Here is a 14,961-nt window from a genome sequence, read left to right as displayed (position 1 = left end):
CTGGTTTAAGGAAATGGAAAAAAAAATCATTCTGGAAGGTGAAACATTAGATTGTACCAATCACTTACTCCTCAGAGTAAAGAAATCAAATTCCTTCATGAAAGCCAAGCTCAAAAGTGAAGTAAGTACCAGAACAGAAGAAGGTAGAACTCTCATGGAAGGAAGTAAAAGTAAGAAGAAAATGATGCAGAACAGGGAGATTTGGTGAGGGGGGGTATTGTATCATTGAGATAAATTTAAATCGGTACAATTAATCCATTAAAAAATTCTATTCCAATAATGAAATAACTATTTTATACATCGTGTCTGACTCTTTGTGACCCCGTGGACTGTAGCCCACCAGAATCCTCCATCCATGGGATTCTCCAGGCAAGAATACTGGAGTGAGTTGCCATTTCCTTCTCCAGGGGATCTTCCCAACCCAGGGATCAAACCTAGGTCTCCCGCATTGCAGGCAGATGCTTTAACCTCTGAGCCACCAGGGAAGCCCCAAATTCTAAAATAGGAGATATTAATATTATATAGCATCATATAGAGATCTGATACAAGAAAAACTGCTTGTGACAGCTAATTACAGGTAATGGTAACACAGAAAAATTCTTGAAATGTGATAACAACTCTGATTTGTGAGCTCTTTTCTCTGCTGTTTATTCTACCATACAGTCTATTCACAGGGAAGCAGATTATCATCTACACAGAAACGTCAAATCCTATTGCTCCTCCTTAGTGGTTTCCCATGTCATTGAGTGTTAAGATGCACATTCTTATAATGTTGCCAGGACTAATTCAATTGGGCCCTTGCCTCTGACCTAATTTTCTGTTTTCTCCCTTCTTTTTGCCACTCTGGCCTTCTTGGAGTTTCTGAAACACACTAGACCTACTCCTGCCTCTTTGCTGTGTCTTTTGTCTTTTGAAATTCATGCCCCTATATGTCCTCATGGCTAATGTTCTTATCTCCTTCCTGTCTTTGCTCCATGAGGCCACCCCTGAGCAAGTAATGTAAATAGAAAACTGCTTTGCTTCGTTTGTTTTCCATAGCATTTAACACCTTCTGACATGTTATATCAGAGAAGGCAATGGCACCTCACTCCAGTACTCTTGCCTGGAAAGTCCCATGGATGGAAGAGCCTGGTAGGCTGCAGTCCATGGGGTTGCTAGGAGTCGGACACGACTGAACGACTTCACTTTCACTTTTCACTTTCATGCATTGGAGAAGGAAATGGCGACCCACTCCAGTGTTCTTGCCTGGAGAATCCCAGGGATGGGGGAGCCTGGTGGGCTGCCGTCTCTGGGGTCACACAGAGTCAGACACAACTGAAGCGACTTAGCAGCAGCAGCAGTAGCAGACATGTTATATAGCTTACTGTCTGCTGTTTTGTCCAAGGCTGTATGGCTATCATCTAGAACAGGTCTGGCATACAGTAGGAGTTCCATAAATTATTAGTGGATAAATGGAATAAGTAAAAGAATGAGCATGGCATTCTACTTTTCTTTATTTTCATGCTTTCTTTGAACATACAGGGATCATCTGTATGTTACAAACGTTTATATCCACCGAATCACCATGAATGTGTCAACTTCCAATACTTAGAATGATACTTTAAAAGCTTGACTGTAAGTCAAGTACTTTTACTGATATTAAAATCCATGGGTTTGGAAATAACTGAATAGCATGTGCAAGGTGATCCATAATGTTTTTGAAACTTACACAGTAATATATATTCAGGTGTCTAGTCGACTTTCCTTACTTTTAGTTTACCTTAGTTTAGGGGTGTACATTCTTATTTAGATCATTTTGTTTGATTCTTGGGTTAAAAATCATTACACATGATGAACCATTCATATACTTTAATATATATATATATATGTAAATTGAAATGAATAAATATATGGGTATTGTGTTTCTATTAGATTATACTGCCTTTAAAAAAAGAATATAGAACAAAATCTATTTGAAAATTTATATAAGCCAGAATACTTTTAGTTTGAAATTAAAAGACTATTACAAATGGAGAATTTTTTTTATTTTCATCTATGAACTTTTTGATAATAAATTTCATTTAAATTTGATGATTTCAAGAGCATTTGTTAAGCACCAGGTGTGCACCAGGCATTGTGTTAAATGTTGGAGAGAAAAACAAGACAATTCTCCTCCTTATTGAGACTTGATAATATACTCCCTTTCCAGGTTGACACAGACATAAGAAATAGTAATTGCAATACTATATAAAAGTATTTATACCATGTCTTTTGTACTTTAGATGGCCATCAGATATTTCTTTTCTTCTTTTTAAGTTAATGGTTATAATTTTAAGAACAAATGATTAGCTGTATTATCAGATTGACCCGTGGGGATAACTTCATATAAATTTGTTCTACTTTTTGTTCATGTTCAAGGCAAGCAAAGGTAAAATATATGTTTAAAATAACTATTCTATAAGGTGGCTCAAAAAAGTAACTTTAATTATGTTCATAGAGGCTTGTTACCTCTTATGTCAATTTGTCAAATGTATCCTCTGTTATCTTTTTCTTTTTTCAAGTTGTTAGTGGCCTTTTCCACCTTTATCTTGGTACTCTAAAGTATAATCATACTGAATCAATGAGTTTTTTCTTCAACAAAAATAAAATGGAAGTTTATGAATGAGCTATCTTTTAACATAATTTATTCAAATAAGAGTTCAACATTTTTATCCCTTTTCAATATGTTTCACAGACTTCCCTGGTGGCTCAAATGGTAAGCATCAGCCTACAGTGTGGGAGACCTGGGTTCAATCCCTGGGTTGGGAAGATCTCATGAAAAAGGAAATGGCACCCCACTCCAGTATTCTTGCCTGGAAAATCCCATGGATGGAGGATCCTGGTAGGCTGCAGTCCATGGGGTCACAAAGAGTTGAATACTACTGAGCGACTTTAATTTCACTTTTCACTTTCAATATGTTTCAATGTTAACATTTCAATCTAAAATCAAAGAAATAATCATTAAGGACCAAGTGCATTAATCCTATTTACTTGCCTGAAGTAAAGTTGTATAAAACCAAAGCTTAAAAAGTTATTTTCCATTCAGCATATTAACAATTCATTTCTCATCTCAGATAATTACTGAAAGTTTTTAATGATCAGTTTCTATAGAATTCACCAAATCGTGGAATTAGTATTTGTTCTTCATTCATAAAATGTATAACATTACCAACATGAATCAAGCCTGGAAATTAGAAATAGAAAAAACAACTTTGATATTTGCATTCCCTTCTCATTGGCTTTAGGATTAAGCTAGCACTAGTACCCACTCCAGTGTTCTTGCCTGGAGAATCCCAGGGACAGGGAAGCCTGGTGGGCTGCCGTCTATGGGGTTGCAAAGAGTTGGACATGACTGAAGCGACTTAGCAGCAGTAGCAGCAGCAGTATAGCATTCTCTTCAGTTCAGTCGCTCAGTCGTGTCTGATTCTTTGCGATCCCATGAATCCCAGCACGCCAGGCCTCCCTGTCCCTCACCAACTCCCGGAGTTCACTCAGACTGATGTCTATCAAATCGGTGATGCCATCCATCCATCTCATCCTTTGTCGTCCCCTTTTCCTCCTGCCCCCAATCCCTCCCAGCATCAGAGTCTTTTCCAATGAGTCAACTCTTTGCATCAGGTGGCCAAAGTACTGGAGTTTCAGCTTTAGCATCATTCCTTCTAAAGAACATTCAGGACTGATCTCTTTTAGAATGGACTGGTTGGATCTCCTTGCAGTCCAAGGGACTCTCAAGAGTCTTCTCCAACACCACAGTTCAAAAGCATGAATACTTCAGCACTCAACTTTCTTCACAGTCCAACTCTCACATCCATACATGACCACTGGAAAAACCATAGCCTTGACTAGACGGACCTTTGTTGGCAAAGTAATGTCTCTGCTTTTGAATATGCCATCTAGGTTGGTCATAACTTTCCTTTCAAGGAGTAAGCATCTTTTCCAAAGATGGGCTCAATAAAGGACAGAAATGGTATGGACCTAACAGAAGCAGAAGATATTAAGAAAAGGTGGCAAGAAGACACAGAAGAATTGTACAAAAAAGATCTTCATGACCAAGATATTCATGATGGTGTGATCACTGACCTAGAGCCAGACATCCTGGAATGTGAAGTCAAATGGGCCATAGAAAGCATCAGTACGAACAAAGCTAGTGGAGGTGATGGAATTCCAGTTGAGCTCTTTCAAATCCTGAAAGATGATGCTGTGAAAGTGCTGCACTCAATATGCCAGCAAATTTGGAAAACTCAGCAGTGGCCACAGGACTGGAAAAGGTCAGTTTTCATTCCAATCCCAAAGAAAGGCAATAGCAAAGAATGCTCAAACTACTGCACAATTGCACTCATCTCACACTCTAGTAAAGTAATGCTCAAAATTCTCCAAGCCAGGCTTCAGCAATACGTGAACAGTTAAATTCTAGATGTTCAAGCTGGATTTAGAAAAGGCAGAGGAACCAGAGGTCAAATTGCCAACATCCACTGGATCATGGAAAAAGCAAGAGAGTTCCAGAAAAACATCTATTTCTGCTTTATTGACTATGCCAAAGCCTTTGACTGTGTGGATCACAATAAACTGTGGAAAATTTTTCAAGAGATGGGAATACCAGACCACCTGACCTGCCTCTTGAGAAACCTATATGCATGTCAGGAAGCAACAGTTAGAACTGGACATGGAACAACAGACTAGTTCCAAATAGGAAAAGGAGTATGTCAAGGCTGTATACTGTCACCCTGCTTATTTAACTTATATGCAGAGTACATCATGAGAAATGCTGGGCTGGATGAAGCACAAGCTGGAATTAAGATTGCTGGGAGAAATATCAATAACCTCAGATATGCAGATGACACCACCCGTATGGCAGAAAGTGAAGAGGAACTAAAAAGCCTCTTGATGAAAGTGCAAGAGGAGAGTTGAAAAAGTTGGCTTAAAGCTCAACATTAAGAAAATGAAGATCATGGCATCTGGTCCCATCACTTTATGGGAAATAGATGGGGAAACAGTGGAAAGTCAGACTTTATTTTTTTGGGCTCCAAAATCACTGCAGATGGTGATTGCAGCCATGAAAGTAAAAGACGCTTACTCCTTGGAGGTATAGCATTACTGTATACCAATAATTAATTTAATCCTTCAATGCTGCTGCTGCTGCTAAGTTGCTTCAGTCGTGTCCAACTTGGTGCGACCCCATAGACAGCAGCCCACCAGGCTCTGCCGTCCTGGAATTCTCCAGGCAAGAACACTGGAGTGGGTTGCCATTTCCTTCTCCAATGCATGAAAGTGAAGAGTGAAAGTGAAGTCGCTCAGTTGTGTCCGACTCTTAGCGACCCCATGGACTGCAGCCCACCAGGCTCCTCCGTCCATGAGATTTTACAGGCAAGAGTACTGGAGTGAGGTGCCAAAGCCTTCTCCGAGAATCCTTCAATGAGTTACTATTATTAACATCCATATTATACATGATGAAGTTGAGTCTCAAACAGATTAAGAGGTCTGCAATTATTGTGGTAATTATTTTTCTCTACTCTCATTCATCTAGATATTTGTTGGTGTTTAATGGTTATACAGATGTGTAGAGTGGAGACAGAGCTATTCTGGATTAGATTTTAGGGGATAAATTTGGAAGCTACATGCATTAAATATATTGACCACTCAGCACACATCTATTGAAATGAGTTAAGTTGCAAAAATTCAGACTTTGAATTCATAAAGTTTTTCTAGTATTGGTAATGTAATTATAATGAATACTTAGAGATATTTTTTATTCTGGTAAGCTTAACTTGCCTATATATCTAGAATAATCTTAGTTTAATATTTTACTAATGATGAAAATATTGTTTTTAAGCCTATGTTCTTACTGCAATTCTAGAGAAGCTTCATAAAATGTTATCAGAACACAAAATCTTTTAGTTAATGGGCCAACGGCACCCAAAGCAGGGGATATTAAACAAAGGCATATGCATAGCTTATATATTTTAACATTAATCATAATTGGATGAATATTTCTACATTCATCATTCTTTTTATTTAGATCTAAGATCTTTCTCTTGAGTTTGCAACATACAGACTTTCATGGCTAAGCCATATGCTCATACACTGTATAAAATATTCAATTTTGGTTTCTTTAAACTAGAGTGGGATAAAGTCTTTGAGAAGCAATCTTGAGATATAACTGTAAGTTTTCATAATTTTCAGATATCATAATTGCCTAACCCACATCTATTTTGACTAGTTTTGCTCAGCAATTTAACCTTTGTAGAGTCTTCCCAAAGTATTCAAATTAATACCACAGTGCTATAACTCCTTTTCTCAGTCTCCTATATGTTTTAATTTTTAAATTTAATTTAATAAATGCAATAAAAGAAGAAATGGTAGATAATTTGGGGAAAGGCTACTGATTTTGGTTGAAAATAATTTACATGGTTAGAGTAGAAATGAGTAGCCATTAATCAGTAAAAATACCATTTGTCTTCCTTCAGTAAATTTCATTAAATAGAGGAATTTTGATTTTGAGTAGAAGTTAATGTGGTCAGTCCATTAAGGGAAGGATGATTAATGTTTTTCAAGAGCTTACATAAAAATTCTACTAGAGAAAAAATGATTTCCTTTCTATTTTCTACTTTAAACATCATCAGTTCTGAAAGTAAATTTATTTAAATACTCTGTCTTGTGAATGAAAATATATTGTAGTGCATGAGAGTGTGGGTACATTCATTTTAAATACAGGTATGTATTTATTTTTGAGTTTCAGTCAAATCAACAAAAAAAAAGGCAGTAAATTCTAAAACGACATTTGCTGTCTTTTGACACAAATCAATGTGAATTTTCTGTTCCTACTGTGGAATAGTAGTTTGTGACTGTAAAACAATCATTTTTGCATATTAATAAACTAATGCTACTATAATAATAATAATAACAACAAAAGCTAGCACTAGTATCAGAGAAGGAAATGGCAACCCCCTCCAGTGTTCTTGCCTGGAGAATCCCAGGGACAGGGGAGCCTGGCGGGCTGCCGTCTATGAGGTCGCACAGAGTTGGATACGACTGAAGCGACTTAGCAGCAGCAGCAGCACTAGTATAGCATTACTATATACCAAGAATTAATTTAATCCTTCAATGAGTTACTATTATTAATGTCCATATTATACATGATGAAGTTGAGGCTCAAACAGATTAATTAATTAGCCCAAAGTTGTAAGGCCTTGTAAGTAGTGGAGACAGCATTTAAAACCAGGCACTTTGGCTCCAGAGTCCATGCCTTAAATCAGTACCAGTACTGTTTTCTTACAAAAACCCAAAGCCAGCTTCTATGTGCCTGAATTTTAGCTTTCAATTCTCCCCTGACAAAGACATGTATTAACTAAAAAGTTAAATTTTAATCACCTATCAAATAAATCCATGTTAACTGACTTCATTCAAGAAAAATCAATCTGTTCAATTAAATAGCTAGTTTTAAATTTATTTTGTTTTTAAACTGCATTACCTATATGACTAAATTGGCTGGGAGAATATGCAAAAACTGTCTGACTCTGAATTAAAGTGACAGACTTTATTTTATTGGGCTCCAAAATCACTGTAGATGGTGACTTCAGCCATGAAATTAGAAGAAGCTGACTCCTTGGTACAAAAGCTATGACCAACCTAGATAGTATATTAAAAAGCAGAGACATTACTTTGGCAACAAAGGTCCATCTAGTCAAAGCTATGGTTTTTCCAGTGGTCATGTATGGATGTGAGAGTTGGACCATAAAGAAGGCTGAGTGCCAAAGAATTGATGCTTTTAAACCGTGGTGTTGGAGAAGACTCTTGAGAGTCCCTTGGACTGCAAAGAGTTCAAACCAGTCTATCCTAAAGGAAATCAGTCCTGAATATTCATTGGAAGGACTGATGCTAATGCTGAAGCTCTAATATTTTGCCACCTGATGTAAAGAACTGACTCTTTGGAGAAGACCCTGATGCTGGGAAAGATTGAAGGCAGGAGGAGAAGGGGACGACAGAGGATGAGATGGTTGGATGGCATCACTGACTCAATGGACGTGAGTTTGAGTAAGCTCCAGAAGTTGGTGATGGACAGGGAAGCCTGGAGTGCTCTAGTCCATGGGATCACAAAGAGTCAGATACTCCTGAGCCACTGAACTGAACTGATATGCAAAAACTGTCTGACTCTGAATTAGAAGCTTAGGAACAAATAATCTTGGTAAGATTCGTTGGTTAATAATATTTACTGAATGCACTCCTTGAGAGGGTAACAAACATATAGTGTTTGGGGTCTGGCTTTTCTTATGAATTATACTTATTTTAAGAAAAATAATTAATGCCCTTATGTTATAATTTGAAAAGAAATCACAGATTTTCTGTCACAGATGGCTAAAAACAATCATATTAAACTTTGGGAAGCATATCTTTTATTATCTAAATAAACATTGCTGAAAATGTATTTGAAACGAATTAAAAACACTTCTACCAGTGTTCATGTAGTCATTTATCATTTTCAAAGAATATCTGTTCAAACTCAGGGCCTCCCAGGTGATGCTAGTGGTAAAGAACCCGCCTGCCAATGCAGGTTAGAGGTAACAGACACTGATTCAATGACTGGGTTGGGAAGATACCCTTGAGGAGGGCATGGCAACCCAGTCCAGTGTTCTCCAGTATGTCCTGGAGAATCCCATGGACAGAGGAGCCTGGAAGGCTGCAGTCCCTAGGGTCAGAGCAGTCAGACATGACTGAAGTAACTCAGCATGCATGTTAGAATTCAAAAGAATCTTTAAGGCATTTTTTTTTTTTTGAAAATCATTGGATTATAATGAATTTATAGTTTGTTAATTTCAGGTGTATAGCAAAGTAACTCAGTTTATATATATATATATATATATATATATATATATATATATGTATGTATATATATGTAACTTCTCAGATTTTCTTCTCATATAGTTTATTACAGAATATTGAGTAGAGTTCCCTGTGCTAAGACTGATAATATACACATTGAACAAATTTTTATTTTTCTGCTCACTTTTACTTTGCCAATCCTCCCCTCCCCAAGTTTACTTTATAGAAGATTTTTGAGAAGGGCAGCATTTCACTTACTATGACTGTCATGTGATTATTTACAAAGATGTGTTCACTGTCTCAAGGTAGCATGATGTGATGAGCATGGTTTGGGAATGGGGAATCTGTCTCATTCTCCATCTACCACTGTTGCAGTTTGATAAACAGCATTTCTGCTTATCTCTGAACATTTAATTTATTTATCTTAAAAATTATAAGATTGGACCAGATAAAGCATAACATTTTATCATTTTTGAAGTATTTATTGATATATATATATATATGTATACACATATATATATGTATATATACACCACTGCAGGAGAAATTCAAAGATTTAATATAAGTATCCTGACTGCAAAAAAATTACCTTTCAGTGAAAATAGATGAGAAAAAAGAGTTAATATTTATTGTTAAGAAGTTACAGATTTTTTGTTGTGCAAGCTTGGAGTTTGCTTGATTGCCTTGCTCTTATTCCCTAGCAATCAATTTAGTTTGATTGATATTTGTTATGCAGCTTAGTAAGTTCCCTTCACTTGAATTTCATTTACAGAGCTTTTTTCCTACTTTCTAGCAATCAGTTTGACTTGATTGCTGTTTACTTCCTGACCTGTTGATATTGCAAGATTGCTTAAGTGCCCTAATTGCTGGCATGCCCACATGTGAATTTGGTTTTCTCCACATATTTTATGTTTCTATGATTAAATAACTTCATGTAAACAATTGCCACTGTCAATGTGGACAATTTTGGAATTTATAATGTGTATTTCTAACTTGGAATGTAAAATAACATATTACATTGTCATGAGATACATTATACCGATTATTTTTTTAAAGTCTCCAGTGGATTAAAAAACATAACCAGGGGAAAGACTGAGTTGGTGGATACAGATAGACTGTGGAGACAGCCTTAGGCTATCTTAGAACACAGCAGGCATACCCTGCACATCAGGTCTATTTCTCACCATTGTGAATTTTTTAAAAATAAACTAGGTCACTAAAACTGGTCTCTGTTTCTGAAAGTAATTTCAGACAGCATTGATAAACTGAATAAATTCTTCATGTTTCAGAGAATTTGAAGTAAAGATCCCTCAATTTAAATTGCATCAAGGTAAAGTAGAAGCTTCTTTGGAATATCATATTTCTAATAGTTCACTGAGAAATTTGATTGCATTTTCTGTATATTAAAGCAATGCTTTGCTTGGTCCCATGAACTGCCATACTCACTTTAATAAAGATTTAAACACTCAACCCTATAATATCTTAAAAACCTTGAAACTTAATTATCCAAAGGACTTATTCAGTGGCTGGTAAATACTAGATTCACATTCAAGGTGGAGAAACTGCTCTTGGATCTGCTTTATAATCTAAGAGATTCAAGTTGTGAATCTTTATGTATGTGTGTGTATGTATGTGTGCTAGTCATTCAGTCATGTCTGACTGTTTGCGACTCTATGGACTGTAGCCCACCAGTCTCCTCTGTCCATCGAATTCTGCAGACAAGAAGGCTGGATTGGGTTGTCATTACCTTCTCCAAGTAATCTTCCCAACCCATGGATCAAACCCAGGTCTCCTGAATTATAGGCAAATTCTTTATCATCTGAGCCCACCGGGGAAGCCCTTTATACTTTCCTTCTTTTTATTCAGCTGAGTGTATATCTTACCTGCTCTCTACCTTAAGCAAACTGTTTTATAATCCTCATATTAGCTCAATATTTGTGAAGACTAGGTCCAAAGCAAGTGCAATTGAAGAATCAAAAGGAAAGAAGTTCTGCAAACTGAGATTAGGCTCTCTCTACCTCTGGTAATCCTACCAATTCTGAAAACACACAATATCCCCTCAGAAGTTTTTTCTACATTCTTGGGTCTTCCAGATGTGATAAGAGTTAAGAAGTTTCAAATCTAGAATAATAATAAGTACTGTATCATAGAAATATGAATGTATGGGGAATCAGAGCAGGAGAGTTTTCAAAGAAAACCAGGTAAAATGAGGTGTATATGTCATCCAGGATTAAGGAGAACGAGGTTGGACTTTGAGACTTCCAAAGAAAGGAAGGCAATTCACAGGAAGATAAAAAAGAACAAATGCTTAGTAAACATTTTTTGTAGGGAAATGATGGGACACAGAAAGGAATTTTAAGAAACAGATTTTACTACATTCTCCGTTGTCTAACACATCCAGTTCATATTATACTAGAGTTAACTGGTGATAGCAGCCCTTCCTGGCACAGGTCCTCTAAATTCTTTCAGGAGCTCAGGAAGGTAAAAGGTTCTTTCTGAGTCTTTGGAGTCTTGATTGATCTCAGCTTGAAATAATTTACATGCCAAAGAAACACATATTTGGGGTGGCAGATTTTGCTCCTATAAAACGCCTTTGACTTTTCTGACATGGTAAGCTTTTCAGTATCTATTTCTTACCTCTTTACCCCTTGGAAGAAGGCCTTTTGTCTATCATTCAAATTCTATTTTGTCTTTAGGGCACACCACAAATGTATCAGTGTATGTGTGTGTTTGTGTGTATATGTATGCTTAATAATATATATATATACACATGCTTAATAAATACACGTTTATAAGACTGCATCACCCAACAGTGTCTCTCTTCTGGTCCACTCACTCAACACTCTGTTATTGTTTTGAAGCCAAGTTTTGTTTTTGCTATTGTTTTTAATTGAGTAAAATTTATGTACAAAAGAAAACAAAAACTTTTGTTTCATAGATTGTTCTTCTGTATTACTAAGTAATATTCTATTGTATGAATATACAAAAATTTACTAACCCATTTTTCTATTACACATTGTGTTATTTCCAGTTAGAAAATGATTGGCCTATGTTAACTTTGTAAGAAACCACAAAAATAGTTCTCCAAGGTGTTAATACTAATTTGCCTGCCCATCAGAAATGTGTGAGACTTCCAGTTGCTCCACATACTTGTCAACATTTATTGCTACATGTCTTCTTGATTTTAGCCATATTAATAGATGTAAAAGAGCATTGTTTAATTGTACCTGCAATTTGTATCTCTTGCACTCATCTCACATGCTAGTAAAGTAATGCTCAAAATTCCCCAAGCCAGGCTTCAGCAATACGTAAACAGTTAACTTTCAGATGTTCAAGCTGGTTTTAGAAAAGGCAGAGGAACCAGAGATCAAATTGCCAACATCCACTGGATCATGGAAAAAGCAAGAGAGTTCCAGAAAAACATCTATTTCTGCTTTATTGACTATGCCAAAGCCTTTGACTGTGTGGATCACAATAAACTGTGGAAAATTCTGAAAGAGATGGGAATACCAGACCACCTGACCTGCCTCTTGAGAAACCTATATACAGGTCAGGAAGCAACAGTTAGAACTGGACATGGAACAACAGACTGGTTCCAAATAGGAAAAGGAGTACGTCAAGGCTGTATATTGTCACCCCGCTTATTTAACTTATATGCAGAGTACATCATGAGAAATGCTGGGCTGGAAGAAGCAAAAGCTGGAATCAAGATAGCTGGGAGAAATATCAATAACCTCAGATATGCAGATGACACCACCCTTATGGCATAAAGTGAAAGTGAAAGTGAAGTCCCTCAGTCCTGTCCAATTCTTTGCGATCCCATGGACTGTAGTCTACCAGGCTTCTCTGTCCATGGGATTTTCCAGGCAAGAGTACTGGAGTGGGTTGCATTTCCTTCTCCAGGGGATCTTCCTGACCCAGGGATCAAACCCAGGTCTCCTGCATTGCAGGCAGACGCTTTACCCTCTGAGCCACCAGGGGCAGAAAGTGAAGAGGAAGTAAAAAGCTTCTTGATGAAAGTGAAAAAGGAGAGTGAAAAAATTGGTTTAAAGCTCAACATCAGAAAACTAAGATCATGGCTTCTGGTCCCATCACTTCATAGGAAATAGATGGGGAAACAGTGGAAACAGTGTCAGACTTTATTTTTGGGGGCTCCAAAATCACTGCAGATGGTGACTGCAACCATGAAATTAAAAGACACTTACTCCTTGGAAGGAAGGTTATGACCAACCTAGATAGTATATTCAACAGCAGAGACATTACTTTGCCAACAAAGGTCCGTCTAGTCAAAGCTACGGTTTTTCCAGTAGTCATGTATGGATGTGACATTTGGACTGTGAAGAAAGCTGAGCGCTGAAGAATTGATGCTTTTGAACTGTGGTGTTGGAGAAGACTCTTGAGAGTCCCTTGGACTGCAAGGAGATCCAACCAGTCCATTCTGAAGGAGATCAGCCCTGGGAAATCTTTGGAAGGAATGATGCTAAAGCTGAAACTCCAGTACTTTGGCCACCTCATGCGAAGAGTTGACTCATTGGAAAAGACTCTGATGCTGGGAGGGATTGGGGGCAGGAGGAGAAGGGGACAATAGAGGATGAGATAGTTGGATGGATCACTGACTTGATGGACGTGAGTCTGAGTGAACTCTGGGAGTTGGTGATGGACAGGGAGGCCTGGCGTGCTGCGATTCTTGGGGTCGCAAAGAGTTGGACACGACTGAGTGACTGAACTGAACTGAACTGAATGACTAATTATGTTTAATACTTTTACATGTGCTTTCTATTGATTGGTATACCTTCATTGGGGAAGTGTGTGTTCAAGTCTTTAGTCTATTTTAATTGGGTTGCTTGTTTTTTCATTATTGGTTTTTCAGAACTCTTCATACATTCTGATGTAATCTTATGTCAGACATATATATGTAAGTGTGTGTATATATATACATATACGTATATTTTTATATATACCAAATATTTATTTCCCCAGCCTGTGGCATGCCTTTAAGTTTCTGAAGTTCTGAAGTTTCTTAATGCTGTTTCTTGGTGAGTGGATATTTTAAATTTTGATCAAGTGCAGTGTATCAGTGTTTCCCTTTTACGGTTGCTGCCTTGTGTGTACTGCTTCAGGGACCTTTGTTGACACAAAGGCCACACATATATTCTCTTGTGTATTCTTTTGGAAGCTTGATGGTTTTAAATTTCACATTTTGTCATATAACCATCCCAGGTTAATTTTTGTGTATGGAATGAGATAAAAAACCAAAGTTCATTTATCTCCATTTTAAGCCTTGTGGGTTTTAAAACAAATTTAACAATAAGTTCTTCATTCTTTGTATTAGTCAATTTCTTTTCACATGAAAGCCTAGTCTTCTTCATTTAGTTGTAAGTCTATTGAGAACCGATGGTTTTTTCAATACTTCTTTTTATCTTCATAGCATAGATTCAGGAGTTTTGCTTTTTTTAAGAATAAAAATTGTATTTGAAGTGATTCTAAATGTTGTGCATATTATTATTATAATTGTTAGTCTTAAATTGCTTAGTTTTTTTTAAAACCTAGATTAATATATTAAAATGAATCACAACTTGTGTAGGACTTGCAGATGGAACAGAAGAAGAAAACTATTAAAAAAAAAAAAAGGAAAGATTAGTATTTTCAAGACATTTTCTCTCAGAAGCTATTAGAATAAACTTTTGGAGTTAGATTGGTCTTGATATTTTCAAAACATTAGATAAGGTTGTTTGCCATATCAACAGCATAGGGAGTTTTTTGGTGAATGAAGGCAGCAATCCTCTTTTATTTAGACAAAATATGTGGCTTCACAGGCATGCAGCAGTATCTGATGGAGTTATCTCAGTGCTTTGATTGAATGTATTCTTTCTTTCTTTTTTTTTTCTGTTTTATCCATGTTAGTTTTGAGATGCTTGTTACACTTTATTTTTTTTTTTAATTTCTTTTTTTTAATATAAATTTATTTTAATTAGAGGCTAGTTACTTTACAATATTGTATTGGTTTTGCCATACATCAACATGAATCTGCCACGGGTATACACGTGCTCCCCATCCTGAACCCCCTCTCCCACTTCCCTCCCCGTACCATCCCTCTGGGTCGTCCCAGTGCACCAGCCCCAAGCA

At 36.8% G+C, this 14,961-nt stretch overlaps 1 protein-coding gene across 1 annotated transcript in view; it reads left to right on the top strand.

Annotated features, from left to right (window-relative positions):
- ZNF804B (zinc finger protein 804B) overlaps positions 1 to 14,961 on the top strand; it is a 517,429-nt gene that overhangs the window by 114,659 nt on the left and 387,809 nt on the right. The window lies entirely within an intron of this gene.

The sequence above is a fragment of the Bos grunniens genome, chromosome 4 (genome assembly GCF_055505025.1).
Source record: "Bos grunniens cultivar Pamir isolate PY7600 chromosome 4, Bosgru_T2T1.0, whole genome shotgun sequence".
NCBI classification, from domain to species: Eukaryota; Metazoa; Chordata; class Mammalia; order Artiodactyla; family Bovidae; genus Bos; species Bos grunniens.
Note: the sequence above shows the minus strand (reverse complement) of the source record. Positions and strands in the feature narration are given on the sequence as shown.